General features: G+C 38.5%; 1 long non-coding RNA gene across 1 annotated transcript; it reads right to left on the reverse strand.

Moving 5' to 3' along the window:
- LOC141392770 (uncharacterized) lies at positions 1 to 667 on the reverse strand. Its single transcript, XR_012409866.1, has 3 exons — positions 413 to 667; positions 159 to 355; positions 1 to 67 (listed from the first exon to the last, which is right to left on the reverse strand). It is a non-coding gene; the product is annotated as an uncharacterized lncRNA (long non-coding RNA).
- Between the last annotated feature and the right edge of the window lie 13,698 nt (positions 668 to 14,365).

A 14,365-nucleotide genomic window follows, 5' to 3' on the forward strand; every position in this document is an offset into this window, starting at 1 on the left:
TGGATGTATAAAACAATCTTGCAGAGAACTATCGGTATAGGTCCTGTCGGTAAATGCAGATACTTATCTATAACAAAGTAATGTAATATGAATAACTTATTTTAAAAGTAATAACAGAATAATGAAGTCAACATGTATGCAGGCATTATGTTACTTACTCTGGCTGCGTTTCGGGATCTTTAACTACTGTGATTATTTGTTCTCGATAGGGATTTTCATTGTGGCTGCTGGTCATAACTGCTACCTCCATCTCGTCTTCAAATAAATAGGGATTTTCATTAGGGGTTGGTTGTCACACGTGATACGATTTGGACGTAACAGGACAAAATCAGGAGAAATTTCACATTCAGTTGACCTGTGTGCACTTCATATTATACTTCATTTGTTATTAATACACATAAATCCTACTTACTGAGATAATTTTTGATCACTCAAATCATATTGAAACGTTTTTAGATCGGGCACCGCGAGTGGTAATAATTGAATTTTAGAGTTAAAACCCGTCATGTACTTGTACTTGAAATGAAGCGAACATATTTTTGACTTGGTATTGAGTTCGACTCCACAAATCGCACTCCACTCTGGTCTTTAACTTTGTCCTTTGGGATACTAAAGAACGTTGCTTTTTCAACACCATCTTTTCTATTGCAAACACTTCATACTCTCATTCTGCCACTATTTCTTCACAAAAAAAAAACTTGAAACAATTTTATGTATGTATATTTTTTATTTTTCAAATTCAAATTTCAAAATTACCGTTTGTCAATTTTGCGGCGAATTCACCTTGGCGTTTACACTGGCAAGTATGATGGTTTATGTACACAGGTAGGTAGAAGTAAATTCACAATATAAGTATTTTTGTTTTTTCAGGTTTAGGTTTCAACAATGTAAGTACTTTTGTTTTTTCTTTACAGGTGAGTATTGGTTACTATTTCCAATTGATATTACAACTTGTCACTTTACAATCAACAACCCCCAAGGACGCGGAACGAGATAGTCTGAAAGATTCACCCCACTATCCCCAATTATAGACAAAATTAAATAAGTCGAGAAAAATAACAGCAAAAGGTCGTTTCAAGCGTTTTTAGTTATCTAGGGACCCAACCCAACATGGTTCCCTAGAATTTAAATACACCGCTCCTAAAAACTTGAGACGATCTCGTTTGAATACGACAATCTTTCAAAAGTTTACGAAGTGGTATTGGTATTCTATAAAGAAAAGAATTACTTGCAAAACGCGATATTGACATTACTGAACTCTAACCAAGGTATGAACTCTAACCAACATATTTGATATTTTGTTCAGTTTATTTGATTTGTTTACATTACTTGTTGCATGCCAACAAGTTCGATATTCAACATGGATATGTGTGTACAGTACTTTTAATGAGTTTTCATTTGACGTACACGCAAAGGAATTGACAGTTTAAATCGAGTGGATTTCGTAAATGTAAACCAAGCATTGGACAATTTTAAGTCTTAAAGATTAAATCAATATATACGCCTTCTAAAATTAAATATATTGTTTAATGGTTTGACTCCAAAGAGTGTATTCCTAAAGTAGGTATAAACAAGTCACCTGTTAATAGAATATAGTTGAAAATGAAATAAAGTTTTATATATCCCAGATAGACCTTTAAAGATTCCTAAGTGTATAGTTACAAGAAACATTTATATCTAATATCTTTACCATTCCTTAAACCCTTATAATTTCTCTCGAGAGGATCTACTTCAAAGATTTTTTGCCCAATGAGGACTTTTGAAAAGAAAATGCTTATGAATATTTTATGTACCTACATATAATAAATAAGATTCCAATGTTCTATTAACAACGACCTTCCTTGTGGAGGCCAATTTACCTTCGAAATATTTAAAACACTTCAATATTTACAAGGCCCTTAAAATGCATTCTATTTATGGTAAAACTACATATTACTTCTAAAGGTTGTCCTGTTATAAAAAGGTATGCAAAGAAAAAACGGTGGCGTGACATAGCTCCCACGGACATAACTCCCAAATCTATTTTGGGAGTTATGACCGCCTTTGTTTGCACCCCTATTTCCGACCACACCTTGCGCAACATGCAAAGACTATCTGAAAAACGAAAAACGCCGCAGCCGAAAATGTTTTAAAAAAATTGCGCGATTTTTTACAAAAATATTTGCACTATTTAAAAAAAAGTTTTTGTAAAAATATGCACATACCTTCTGGAAAACAGGAAGCCTCCGCAGGCGAAAATATTTTTGAACAAATTGTGCGAAAAATTGTGAAAAGATAGCGCGATTTTTTACAAAAATATTTTTACTATGTATGAAAATAAACCGTCTTTGTAAAATTATACAAATACTTTCTGAAAAACAAAAATCGCGCGATTTTTTACAAAAATATTTTCACTTTTTATGAAAATAAAAAATTGTTTAAAAGCAAAAATGCAAAACGGGGCAGGCAATAATATTTTTGAAAAAAATCCCGCGATTTTTTCAAAAATATTTTCACAATTTAAGAAAATACAAAATTTTTGTAAAAATATGCAATTTTTTTACTACTACGAATTAAGAAAAAATTATATTTACATGTCTATAATAAAAACAAGTAAAAAAGCGTTAAGTTCGGCCGGGCCGAACTTTTCATACCCTCCACCATAAAATATTCTGAACTAAAATGGAATAATTAGTTTTCATTCCTGTCCCCAACTTTAAGGGGGTACGTTAAAATGTAAGATAATGTACATACATAAAATGTTTCATTCGGTAGGCCCTTTTTATGGTGCCTATATCTAACTATGTATGTTGACAATTTTTGGTGGCCTTTTAAATTTCAAATTACAGAAAGTTCGTCAAAAAAATAAAGCTAAGGTATGGAAAATCGGGAGGTTTGTTTTGGGGCTATACCAAAACATGGACCTACGTTCGGTTAAACATTTTAAGTAAAATCCTCAAAGTACCGAAAATCGGGAAGTATCGTTATATTGGAGCTATGTTGAAAATTGTTGATGCAGATGTGTGGTGATCACTACAACCTTCAAAAGTCAAATTACAGTTAGTTCGGTTAAAAATTTTAGCTAAAATTGACAATTTTTTATGGAGAAGTGTTGTGACCACTAAGAACTGCAAATGTCAAATTACTGCTATGTCGGTTAATATTGTAGTTAACATCATCAAATTACTGAAAATCGGGAGGTACCGTTATATGGGAGCTTTATCAATACATCGACCTTTCTTGACAATTTTTGGTGGAAAGGTGTGGTGACCACTAAGAATTTCAAATGTTCAAATTACAGATAATTCGGTTAAAACTTGTAGGTAAAATTCTCAAAATACCGAAAATCCGTTATATGGAAATACCGAAATCCGTTATACCGAGGTACCGTTTTATGGGGCTATACCAAAACATGGACCTACGTTCATAATTATTTCGAATATAAGTTTTTTTGGTCACTAAGAACCCTAAATATCAAATTATAGCTAATTCGGTCTAGAAATTGCGACTTAAATCGTCAAAATACCTGAAATCGGGGGTTAACGTTATATGGGGGCTATTACAAAACATTGACCTATGTCCACTAGTTTTGTTATGTAAGTTTATTGACACTTAAGAACCCTAAATGTCAATTTATAGCTAAATCGGTCTGAAAATGTAGCTAAAAACGTCAAAATACCGTAAATCGGGGGTGCCGTTATATGGGGGCTATACCAGAACGTGGACCTATGTCCACAACTTTTGTTATATACGTTTATTGACACTTAATAACCCTAAATGTCATCTTATAGCTAAATCAGTCAGAAAATATAGCTAAAAACGTCAAAATACCGTAAATCGGGGGTACCGTTATATGGGGGCTATACCAAAACGGGGACCTATATCCACAAGTTTAGTTGTGTAAGTTTAGTGACGCTTAAGAGCCCTAAATGTTAAATTAGAGCTAAATCGGTCTGAAAATGTAGTTAAAAACGTCAAAATACCGTAAATGGGGGGTACCGTTATATGGGGGCTATACCAGAACGTGGACCTATGTCCACAACTTTTGTTATATAAGTTTATTGACACTTAACAACCCTAAATGTCACATTATAGATAAATCGGTCTGAAAATGTAGCTAAAACGTCAAAATACCGTAAATCGGGGGTACCGTTATATGGGGGCTATACCAGAACGTGGACCTATGTCCACAACTTTTGTTATATAAGTTTATTGACACTTAACAACCCTAAATGTCACATTATAGATAAATCGGTCTGAAAATGTAGCTAAAACGTCAAAATACCGTAAATCGGGGGTACCGTTATATGGGGGCCATACCAAAACGTGGACCTATGTCCACAACTATTGTTATATAAGTTTACTGACACTTAAGAACCCTATATGTCAAATTATAGCTACATCGGTCTGAAAATGTAGCTAAAAACGCCAAAATACCGTAAATCGGGGGGTACCGTTATATGGGCGCTATACCAAAACGTGGACCTATGCCCACAACTTTTGTTATATAAGTTTATTGACACTTAAGAACCCTATATGTCAAATTATAGCTAAATCGGTCTGAAAATGTAGCTAAAAACGTCAAAATACTGTAAATTGGGGGTACCGTTATATGGGGGCTATACCAAAACGTGGACCTATGCCCACAACTTTTGTTAGATAAGTTTATTGACATTTAAGAACCCTAAATGTCAAATTATAGCTAAATCGGTCTGAAAATGTAGCTAAAAACGTCAAAATACCGTAAATCGGGGGGTACCGTTATATGGGGGCTATACCAAAACGTGGACCGATATAGCCCATCATCGAACTTGACCTGCCTGCAAACAAAAGACGCATTTTCCCAAAATTTCAGCGTCCTAGCTCCATTTTTGTGGATGCTAGAGTGATTACCACAGACGGACGGACGGACGGACGGACGGACGGACGGACGGACGTGCACAGATCGACTTAGAATTTTACCCTGATCAAGAATATATATACTTTATAGGGTCGCAAATGAGTATTTCAATGCGTTACAAACGGAAAAACAAACTTAATATACCCTCCATACTATGGTGGAGGGTATAAAAATAATAATGAATATGAATACGAAATGTCTTCGTCGAATACCATAGTTTGGTAGAACTTTTCCGAACTGATACTGACATAATTTCATAAATAATGCCAAAAAATTTTTGTAATTAAAAAAAATCGTTGTTTTTTTTGTGGGAGTTATGTCCGTTTTGCTTCACGGACATAACTCCCATCGAATTTTGGGTGTTATGCTTTGGTGTCCGTTTAGTTCAAATCTAGTAACTCAAAATGTGCCTCATCGAATAATGTTTTTAGACCCCAAGTATGTTTGGACGAAATGTGTTTCAGACAATTTGGAGTTGATTTAGCCATGTCCGTCTGTTTGTCTGTCTGACTGGCTGGAGCGCACGATCTGCCGATTCAGTCCAAAATATGGCCTTCGTAATATTTTGTGCAAACTTAGTTTAAGTTCGAAAATAAGGCATTTCGGTACACTCCTTCAGATACCTCCCCCACAAAAGTTCAAAAATGTTCGGAAAAAATTGTGCGCACGATAACTATTGATGGGAGTGACCGATTTGACCCATACTTTGCACATCATGAAATTTCTACCAGATATAGATCAGGTTCGAATATGGACTGTTTGTGTCCACTCTTTCGGGTACATTCCACACAAAATTTCGAAAATGTTAACTTTAATAGCTGCTCTCGAATCACTTTGGCTTTTGTTGAAACAACTTGCACTCGACGCCTCTAGTACGACGGCAAAAGTTTTTTTCAGGGACAAGTCCATACTTCTTGAGAAAACAGCCCGAAAAGTGTAAAAACCCCTATGTCACCATATGTAGTGGCTACAGAGCTTGGACCGAATACTGCGTTGGTCCACACTTTCGATATCGTAATATTTCTTTGAATATTAAATGAAATTCGAAGGTGGTGCCTATAGGTCCACTCCTTCCGGTACCTCCCCCACAAAAGTTCGAAAATATTCGCTAAAATGGTATGCGCAATATCACATAAACGTAGCAACCGATTTGGTCCAAGCCTAATTTATGTTCAAATGTTCAACATTTTTGTGTGGTTTATGGTCTGTTCGAGGATTCTTTGGAAATTTTTACAGGAGGGTTTCCTAGTTGCCCTGTTTACAGCGATATTATGTTTTTCTTAGGCAAGTATGTTACAAAAGCCCTATATATAGATATCCCCCGCAAATTTTTGAGCCTTAATCCAATCCATATTTTTGTCCTTTCATAAGCCCAAAATTTTGAAAACCCCACCCTAAATACATAATTTTTTTGGGAAAAAATGTTTCAATACACACAGGATGAGGGTATATCTCTGTCGGCAATGCCGACTGATACTTTTTTAATTGTTTTTAACACAGTTGCAGTTGACCAATCGAACTGAAGCTTTGCACTCTTCTCAAATTTGAAAGACAATATATGAATATGAAACCAAAATCAATATGGTCCGTTTTTTCCTATAGCCCCCATATGGCGGTACCACCCGATTTCAGGTATTTTGAGGATTTTATCTACATTTTTAGACTGAATTGTCTGCAATTTGGCATTTGGGCTTCCCAATCGTACATAAACTTCCCCACCAAAAATTATGGACATATGTAGGTCCACGTTTTGGTATAGCCTCCATATAGCGGTATGACCCGATTTCAAGTGTTTTAAGGATTTTGTCTTAATTTTTAGGCCGAATTGGCTGTAATTTGGCATTTGGAGTTCCCAATGGTACAGAAACTTCTGCAAAAAAGTTGTAGACATAGTTCCAGGTTTTGGTATAGCCCCCATATAGCGTTACGACCCGATTTCAAGTGTTTTAAGGATTTTATCTTCATTTTTAGGCAGAATTGGCTGTAACTTGGAATTTGGAGTTCCCAATGGTACAGAAACTTCCCCATCGAAAATTGTGGGCTTAGGTCTAGGTTTTGGTATAGCCCTCATATAGCGGCACCACCCGATTTCAAGTGTTTTAAGGATTTTATCTTCATTTTTAGGCCGAATTGGCTGTAACTTGGCATTTGGAGTTCCCAATGGTACAGAAACTTTCCCACCGAAAATTGTGGACATAGGTCCAGGTTTTGGTATAGCCCCTAAAAACGGTACCACACGATTTCAGGCATTTTAAAGTTTGTATCTACATTTTCGGCCTAAATTGGCTGTAATTTGGTTATGGAGTTTTCAGTATTCAAAAAAAAAAAATTCTTTACTAAAAAGTTAAAAATAATTTAAAAAAAATAAGTTACAGTGTTTTATTTATAAATGCACTGATTCAATATGTATGTATATTCTTCTTTATGATGGAATCTCTCAAATAAAACGCTTGCATTTAAATTAAAAATGATGACAAAATTAAACGGCAAGCGTTTTATTTGGGAGATTCCACCATGAAGAAAAATATACATATTGAACCTAAGAAAAATTAGTTTTTAGTTTAATTTTCTTTAATTATTTTTTTTTTCGTTTTTTAAAAATTATTTCAGAAGATCCTTCCCGCTTCGTTTTGAAGGCATATGCTTTTTTAAAAATTGCTTATAATGTGGCCCTATTTATATGAAACCCCTAGGATAGACAGGCAATTCCCTGATATACGTAGATCATAGCCCATATTTGATATTTTTATCTAATAAAAACGCTTTCATATGCCTTGTGCCTACAATAAAAATTGATAGATACCACACTCCTCCCAACCTGTGTTCCACAAATCTAATTCGCCACGATATTTCATTTACGCTCTTCATTAAAATTTAATTAATTTTGATTATATATCCACCTCGTATGTCGGGAGAGAAACAAACAACCAAAAACCATCATAAAAGCAACAGATGCAAAGCTGTAAATAATTTTCGCCTATGTTGTCCGTGATATTGAGTCTGGCTGGCTGGCTAACATGGAAGACGGCTGGCTGGATGCTTGGCGGGCTGGCTGACTTTTTGTGACCATTAAACAAATAGACCAAAACACCGTATATAGACATTCACTTTCATTACCAAACAAAATACAAAACGGGAGAAATGCTTTTGAATAAAATAAACCAAAATCCAAAAAAAAAACATTCAACCAAAACAAAATCATATAGTAATGCAACACATAATGTCCGGCTGGCTGGCTAGCTAGCTGCTTGCAGCCTCCTCCTGTCTGACATGTACATGGACATTACGGAACTGGCGTTTACTGGCGATTTGTATTATTATTTTTTATTTATTTTTTTGGATTTATTTTAACTTGTCTTTACCTGGCTGACTTCCTAACGTCGTCCGCTGGTACTGCTGTTACGGCTACTATTCGCACACACTTTTCAAATTTGGCATGGCCGTTGGTAATGCTGTTTGTTGCAATTGAGGTTGTTGGTGTCTGTTGTTCATTGTTGTAGCCATGCAGTACTTTCCTGTCTGCCTGTTTTTTTCTGCCAATTTAGTTGTATGAATGGCTTGATGGCGCAGGACAAACAACACCACAATCGAAAGTGGTGTTGAGGCCTTTTAACGGAATTGCAGATTTTAACGCGTTTATGGTTGTTGGTGTTTTTTTGGTTGTTGATATTATTGTTGGTATGTGCTAACTTTGGTACGTTTAACTGGACTTCTTCTATAGAAGACTATTAGAAAGAATTTCGTCTGAAAGAAACGGTGCTTCTTAAGACCCTTTCGGAAAGAAAGGGTACTTCTTAAGACCCTTTCGGAAAGAAAGTGTGCTTTTTAAGACCCTCTGCGAAAGAAAGGGTGCTTCTTAAGACCTTTTCGGAAAGAAAGGGGGCTTCTTAAGACCCTTTCGGAAAGAAAGGGTGCCTTTTGAGACCCTTGGGGAAAGTAAGGGTGCTTCTTAAGACCCTTGCGGAAAGTAAAGGTGCTTCTTAAGACCCTTTCGGAAAGAAAGGGTGCTTCTTAAGAACCTTTCCTAAAGAAAGGGTGCTTCTTAAGAACCTTTCCTAAAGAAAGGGTGCTTCTTAAGAACCTTTCCTAAAGAAAGGGTGCTTCTTAAGAACCTTTCTTAAGGAAAGGGTGCTTCTTAAGAACCTTTCTTAAGGAAAGGGTGCTTCTTAAAAACCTTTCCTAAAGAAAGGGTGCTTCTTAAGAACCTTTCCTAAAGAAAGGGTGCTTCTTAAGAACCTTTCCTAAAGAAAGGGTGCTTCTTAAGAACCTTTCCTAAAGAAAGGGTGCTTCTTAACACCATTTCCGAAAGAAAGGGTGCTTCTTAACACCCTTTCCGAAAGAAAGGGTGCTTCTTAACACCCTTTCCGAAAGAAAGAGTGCTTCTTAACACCCTTTCCGAAAGAAAGGGTGCTTCTTAACACCCTTTCCGAAAGAAAGGGTGCTTCTTAACACCCTTTCCGAAAGAAAGGGTGCTTCTTAACACCCTTTCCGAAAGAAAGGGTGCTTCTTAACACCCTTTCCGAAAGAAAGGGTGCTTCTTAACACCCTTTCCGAAAGAAAGGGTGCTTCTTAACACCCTTTCCGAAAGAAAGGGTGCTTCTTAACACCCTTTCCGAAAGAAAGGGTGCTTCTTAACACCCTTTCCGAAAGAAAGGGTGCTTCTTAACACCCTTTCCGAAAGAAAGGGTGCTTCTTAACACCCTTTCCGAAAGAAAGGGTGCTTCTTAACACCCTTTCCGAAAGAAAGGGTGCTTCTTAACACCCTTTCCGAAAGAAAGGGTGCTTCTTAACACCCTTTCCGAAAGAAAGGGTGCTTCTTAAGACCCTTTCCGAAAGAAAGGGTGCTTCTTAAGACCCTTTCCGAAAGAAAGGGTGCTTCTTAAGACCCTTTCCGAAAGAAAGGGTGCTTCTTAAGACCCTTTCGGTCTGAAAGGGTGCTTCTTAAGACCCTTTCGGTCTGAAAGGGTGCTTCTTAAGACCCTTTCGGTCTGAAAGGGTGCTTCTTAAGACCCTTTCGGTCTGAAAGGGTGCTTCTTAACACCCTTTCCGAAAGAAAGGGTGCTTCTTAACACCCTTTCCGAAAGAAAGGGTGCTTCTTAACACCCTTTCCGAAAGAAAGGGTGCTTCTTAAGACCCTTTCCGAAAGAAAGGGTGCTTCTTAAGAACCTTTCCTAAAGAAAGGGTGCTTCTTAAGACCCTTTCCGAAAGAAAGGGTGCTTCTTAAGAACCTTTCCTAAAGAAAGGGTGCTTCTTAAGAACCTTTCCTAAAGAAAGGGTGCTTCTTAAGACCCTTTCCGAAAGAAAGGGTGCTTCTTAAGACCCTTTCCGAAAGAAAGGGTGCTTCTTAAGACCCTTTCCGAAAGAAAGGGTGCTTCTTAAGACCCTTTCGGTCTGAAAGGGTGCTTCTTAAGACCCTTTCGGTCTGAAAGGGTGCTTCTTAAGACCCTTTCGGTCTGAAAGGGTGCTTCTTAAGACCCTTTCGGTCTGAAAGGGTGCTTCTTAAGACCCTTTCGGTCTGAAAGGGTGCTTCTTAAGACCCTTTCGGTCTGAAAGGGTGCTTCTTAAGACCTTTTCGGTCTGAAAGGGTGCTTCTTAAGACCCTTTCGGTCTGAAAGGGTGCTTCTTAAGACCCTTTCGGTCTGAAAGGGTGCTTCTTAAGACCCTTTCGGTCTGAAAGTGTGCTTCTCAAGACCCTTTCGGTCTGAAAGGGTGCTTCTTAAGACCCTTTCGGTCTGAAAGGGTGCTTCTTAAGACCCTTTCGGTCTGAAAGGGTGCTTCTTAAGACCCTTTCGGTCTGAAAGAGTGCTTCTTAAGACCCTTTCGGTCTGAAAGAGTGCTTCTTAAGACCCTTTCGGTCTGAAAGGGTGCTTCTTAAGACCCTTTCGGTCTGAAAGGGTGCTTCTCAAGACCCTTTCGGTCTGAAAGGGTGCTTCTTAAGACCCTTTCGGTCTGAAAGGGTGCTTCTTAAGACCCTTTCGGTCTGAAAGGGTGTTTCTTAAGACCCTTTCGGAAAGAAAGGGTGCTTCTTAAGACCCTTTCGGAAAAAAGGGTGCTTCTTAAGACCCTTTCGGAAAGAAAGAGTGCTTCTTAAGACCCTTTCGGAAAGAAAGAGAGCTTCTTAAAACCCTTTCCGAAAGAAAGAGTGCTTATTAAGACCCTTTCGGAAAGAAAGAGTGCTTATTAAGACCCTTTCGGAAAGAAAGGAGGCTTAACACACTTTCGGAAAGAAAGAATGCTTCTTAGGACCCTCTCGAAAAACGAGGCGCTTCTTAATTCCCTTTCGGAAAGAAAGGCTGCTTCTTAAGACCCTTACGGAAAGAAAGGGTGCTTCTTAATTCCCTTTCGGAAAGAAAGGGTGCTTCCTAAGAGCCTTTCGGAAAGAAAGGGTGCTTCTTAAGACCCTTTCGGAAAGAAAGGGTGCTTCTAAAGACCCTTTCGGAAAGAAAGGGTGCTTCTTAAGACCCTTTCGGAAAGAAAGGGTGCTTCTTAAGACCCTTTCGGAAAGAAAAAATGCTTCTTAAAACCCTTTCGGAAAGAAAGGGTGCTTCTAATACCCTTTCGGAAAGAAAGGGTGCTTCTTAAAACAATTTCGGAAAGAAAGGGTGCTTCTTAAGACCCTTTCGGAAAGAAAGGGTGCTTCTTAAGAGCTTTTCGGAAAGAAAGGGTGCTTCTTAAGAGCTTTTCGGAAAGAAAGGGTGCTTCTTAAGACCCTTTCCGAAAGAAAGGGTGCTTCTTAAGACCCTTTCCGGAAGAAAGGGTGCTTCTTAAGACCCTTTCGGAAAGAAAGGGTGCTTCTTAAGATCCTTTCCGAAAGAAAGGGTGCTTCTTAAGACCCTTTCGAAAAGAAAGGGTGCTTCTTAAGACCCTTTCGAAAAGAAAGGGTGCTTCTTAAGACCCTTTCGAAAAGAAAGGGTGCTTCTTAAGACCCTTTCGGAAAGAAAGGTTGCTTCTTAAGACCCTTTCGGAAAGAAAGGTTGCTTCTTAAGACCCTTTCGGAAGGAAAGTATGCTTCTTAAGACCCTTTCGGAAAGAAAGGGTGCTTCTTAAGACCCTTTCGGAAAGAAAGGGTGCTTCTTAAGACCCTTTCGGAAAGAAAGGGTGCTTCTTAAAACCCTTTCGGAAAGAAAGGGTGATTCTTAAGACCCTTTCGGAAAGAAAGGGTGCTTCTTAAGACCCTTTCGGAAAGAAAGGGTGCTTCTTAAGACCCTGTCGGAAAGAAAGGGTGCTTCTTAAGACCCTTTCGGAAAGAAAGGGTGCTTCTTAAGACCCTTTCGGAAAGAAAGGGTGCTTCTTATGACCCTTTCGGAAAGAAAGGGTGCTTCTTATGACCCTTTCGGAAAGAAAGGGTGCTTCTTATGACCCTTTCGGAAAGAAAGGGTGCTTCTTATGACCCTTTCGGAAAGAAAGGGTGCTTCTTATGACCCTTTCGGAAAGAAAGGGTGCTTCTTATGACCCTTTCGGAAAGAAAGGGTGCTTCTTAAGACCCTTTCGGAAAGAAAGGGTGCTTCTTATGACCCTTTCGGAAAGAAAGGGTGCTTCTTATGACCCTTTCGGAAAGAAAGGGTGCTTCTTAAGACCCTTTCGGAAAGAAAGGGTGCTTCTTAAGACCCTTTCGGAAAGAAAGTGTGCTTCTTAAGACCCTTTCGGAAAGAAAGGGTGCTTCTTAAGACCCTTTCGGAAAGAAAGGGTGCTTCTTAAGACCCTTTCGGAAAGAAAGGGTGCTTCTTAAGACCCTTTCGGAAAGAAAGGGTGCTTCTTAAGACCCTTTCAGAAAGAAAGGGTGCTTCTTAAGACCCTTTCGGAAAGAAAGGGTGCTTCTTAAGACCCTTTCGAAAAGAGAGGTTGCTTCTTAAGACACTTTCAGAAAGAGAGGGTGCTTCTTAAGACCCTTTCGGAAAGAAAGGGTGCTTCTTAAGACCCTTTCGGAAAGAAAGGGTGCTTCTTAAGACCCTTTCGGAAAGAAAGGGTGCTTTTTAAGACCCTTTCGGAAAGAAAGGGTGCTTTTTAAGACCCTTTCGGATAGAAGGGGTGCTTCTTAAGACCCTTTCGGAAAGAAAGGGTGCTTTTTAAGACCCTTTCGGAAAGAAAGGGTGCTTTTTAAGACCCTTTCGGGTAGAAAGGGTGCTTTTTAAGACCCTTTCGGAAAGAAAGGGTGCTTTTCTTGACCCTCTCTAAAAGAAAGGCTGCATCTATAGACCCTTTGTGAAAGAAAGGCTGTTTCTTAAGACCCTTTCTAAAGGAATTGGTGCTTCTATAGAGGAAAGGTTTTCATCTATAGACGCCTTTTAGAAAGGTTTTCGTCTCAGAATTCCTTTTAAAAGATCTTTGTTCAAAAAAGAAAAACCTACAACGTACCAAACATTCCCCACCCCGTCCAAGGAATTGTCCACTTCAAAAATATTTTCTTTAAATAGTTTTTCCCTCCTTCAACCATGGCCATATGTAGTTATTCCTTACGAGGATTAGTCAATTACCCGCAAAAAATATTTAAGCCAACACCACTGACACCTCGCCACACCATTACCCACCATCACTTAATGATCATCGTCATCATCATCAAATGACCAAAAACACCAAAATGAAATCACAAAACTTTAACGAATAATAATAATAATAAACGAAAACAGTTAAACGAAAATTTCACTTTCACAAAAGGTCTTCGTACTTAGTGCAACTGCATAGACGGGCGGCGGCACAATAGCTGCTGAGCTGTTAAGCGCCCCAGAAGTAGCAACATGATTTGGTACCACCACCAGCAGCAATTGCAGTTGCATTTTTACCGCTCTGCCAATGAATGTGAATTGGCAAATGCATTAACGTCATTGTAAATGAGGGTGGTGGCGGTGAGAGAAGTGTATTGTTGTTGTTGGTTTGTCAATATGCAACACGCCACAATTGCTTGCTTTGCTAGCCAGCCAAGGAGGCAGGCAGCTAGTCAGCCAGCCTGCCTGGCAGGCTAGGCTAAACTAAGCGCGGTAGTTATAAAGTACTAAATTGGTACCAACCATGGACCGACAGACAGTCAGCCGGGCAAACATTGTTTAGACCAACTGACTTAACTGTTTTTGGTATTTTAGTCATGGGCTTCCCAAAGGCTATGCAGGTGGTTGTTGGCTGCCTAGTTGAGTAGTGGCCTGTTTAACAATGTGTGTGTTTGTTGTGATTCAAGAGTTTAACTAAATGTCTAACTGGCTGGCTGACTGTCTACCTTGCATTGGTTTTTTTGTTTGATGTCTCTAACATTTTTCTTTAAAGTTTGTAGCTAAGATTAAAAAGCTCCACCATCAGACCCAATGAACTTAAACAAGTTTGATAAATGCACCGACACCATATACAAAACACCCGCCAACATATTCATGATGATGAAGATGCTGATTATTATGATTGCTGTGATGATCATGATCGCTAGTTTGAGGTGGACATCATCTTCCTTGTTAGAGTTTACTTAAACAGCACAGCTACCTGATACCCTCCTCCATGGTTGGG

This window comes from Musca autumnalis, unplaced genomic scaffold (genome assembly GCF_047663935.1).
Source record: "Musca autumnalis isolate F117 unplaced genomic scaffold, ASM4766393v1 scaffold_2, whole genome shotgun sequence".
Taxonomy (NCBI): Eukaryota; Metazoa; Arthropoda; class Insecta; order Diptera; family Muscidae; genus Musca; species Musca autumnalis.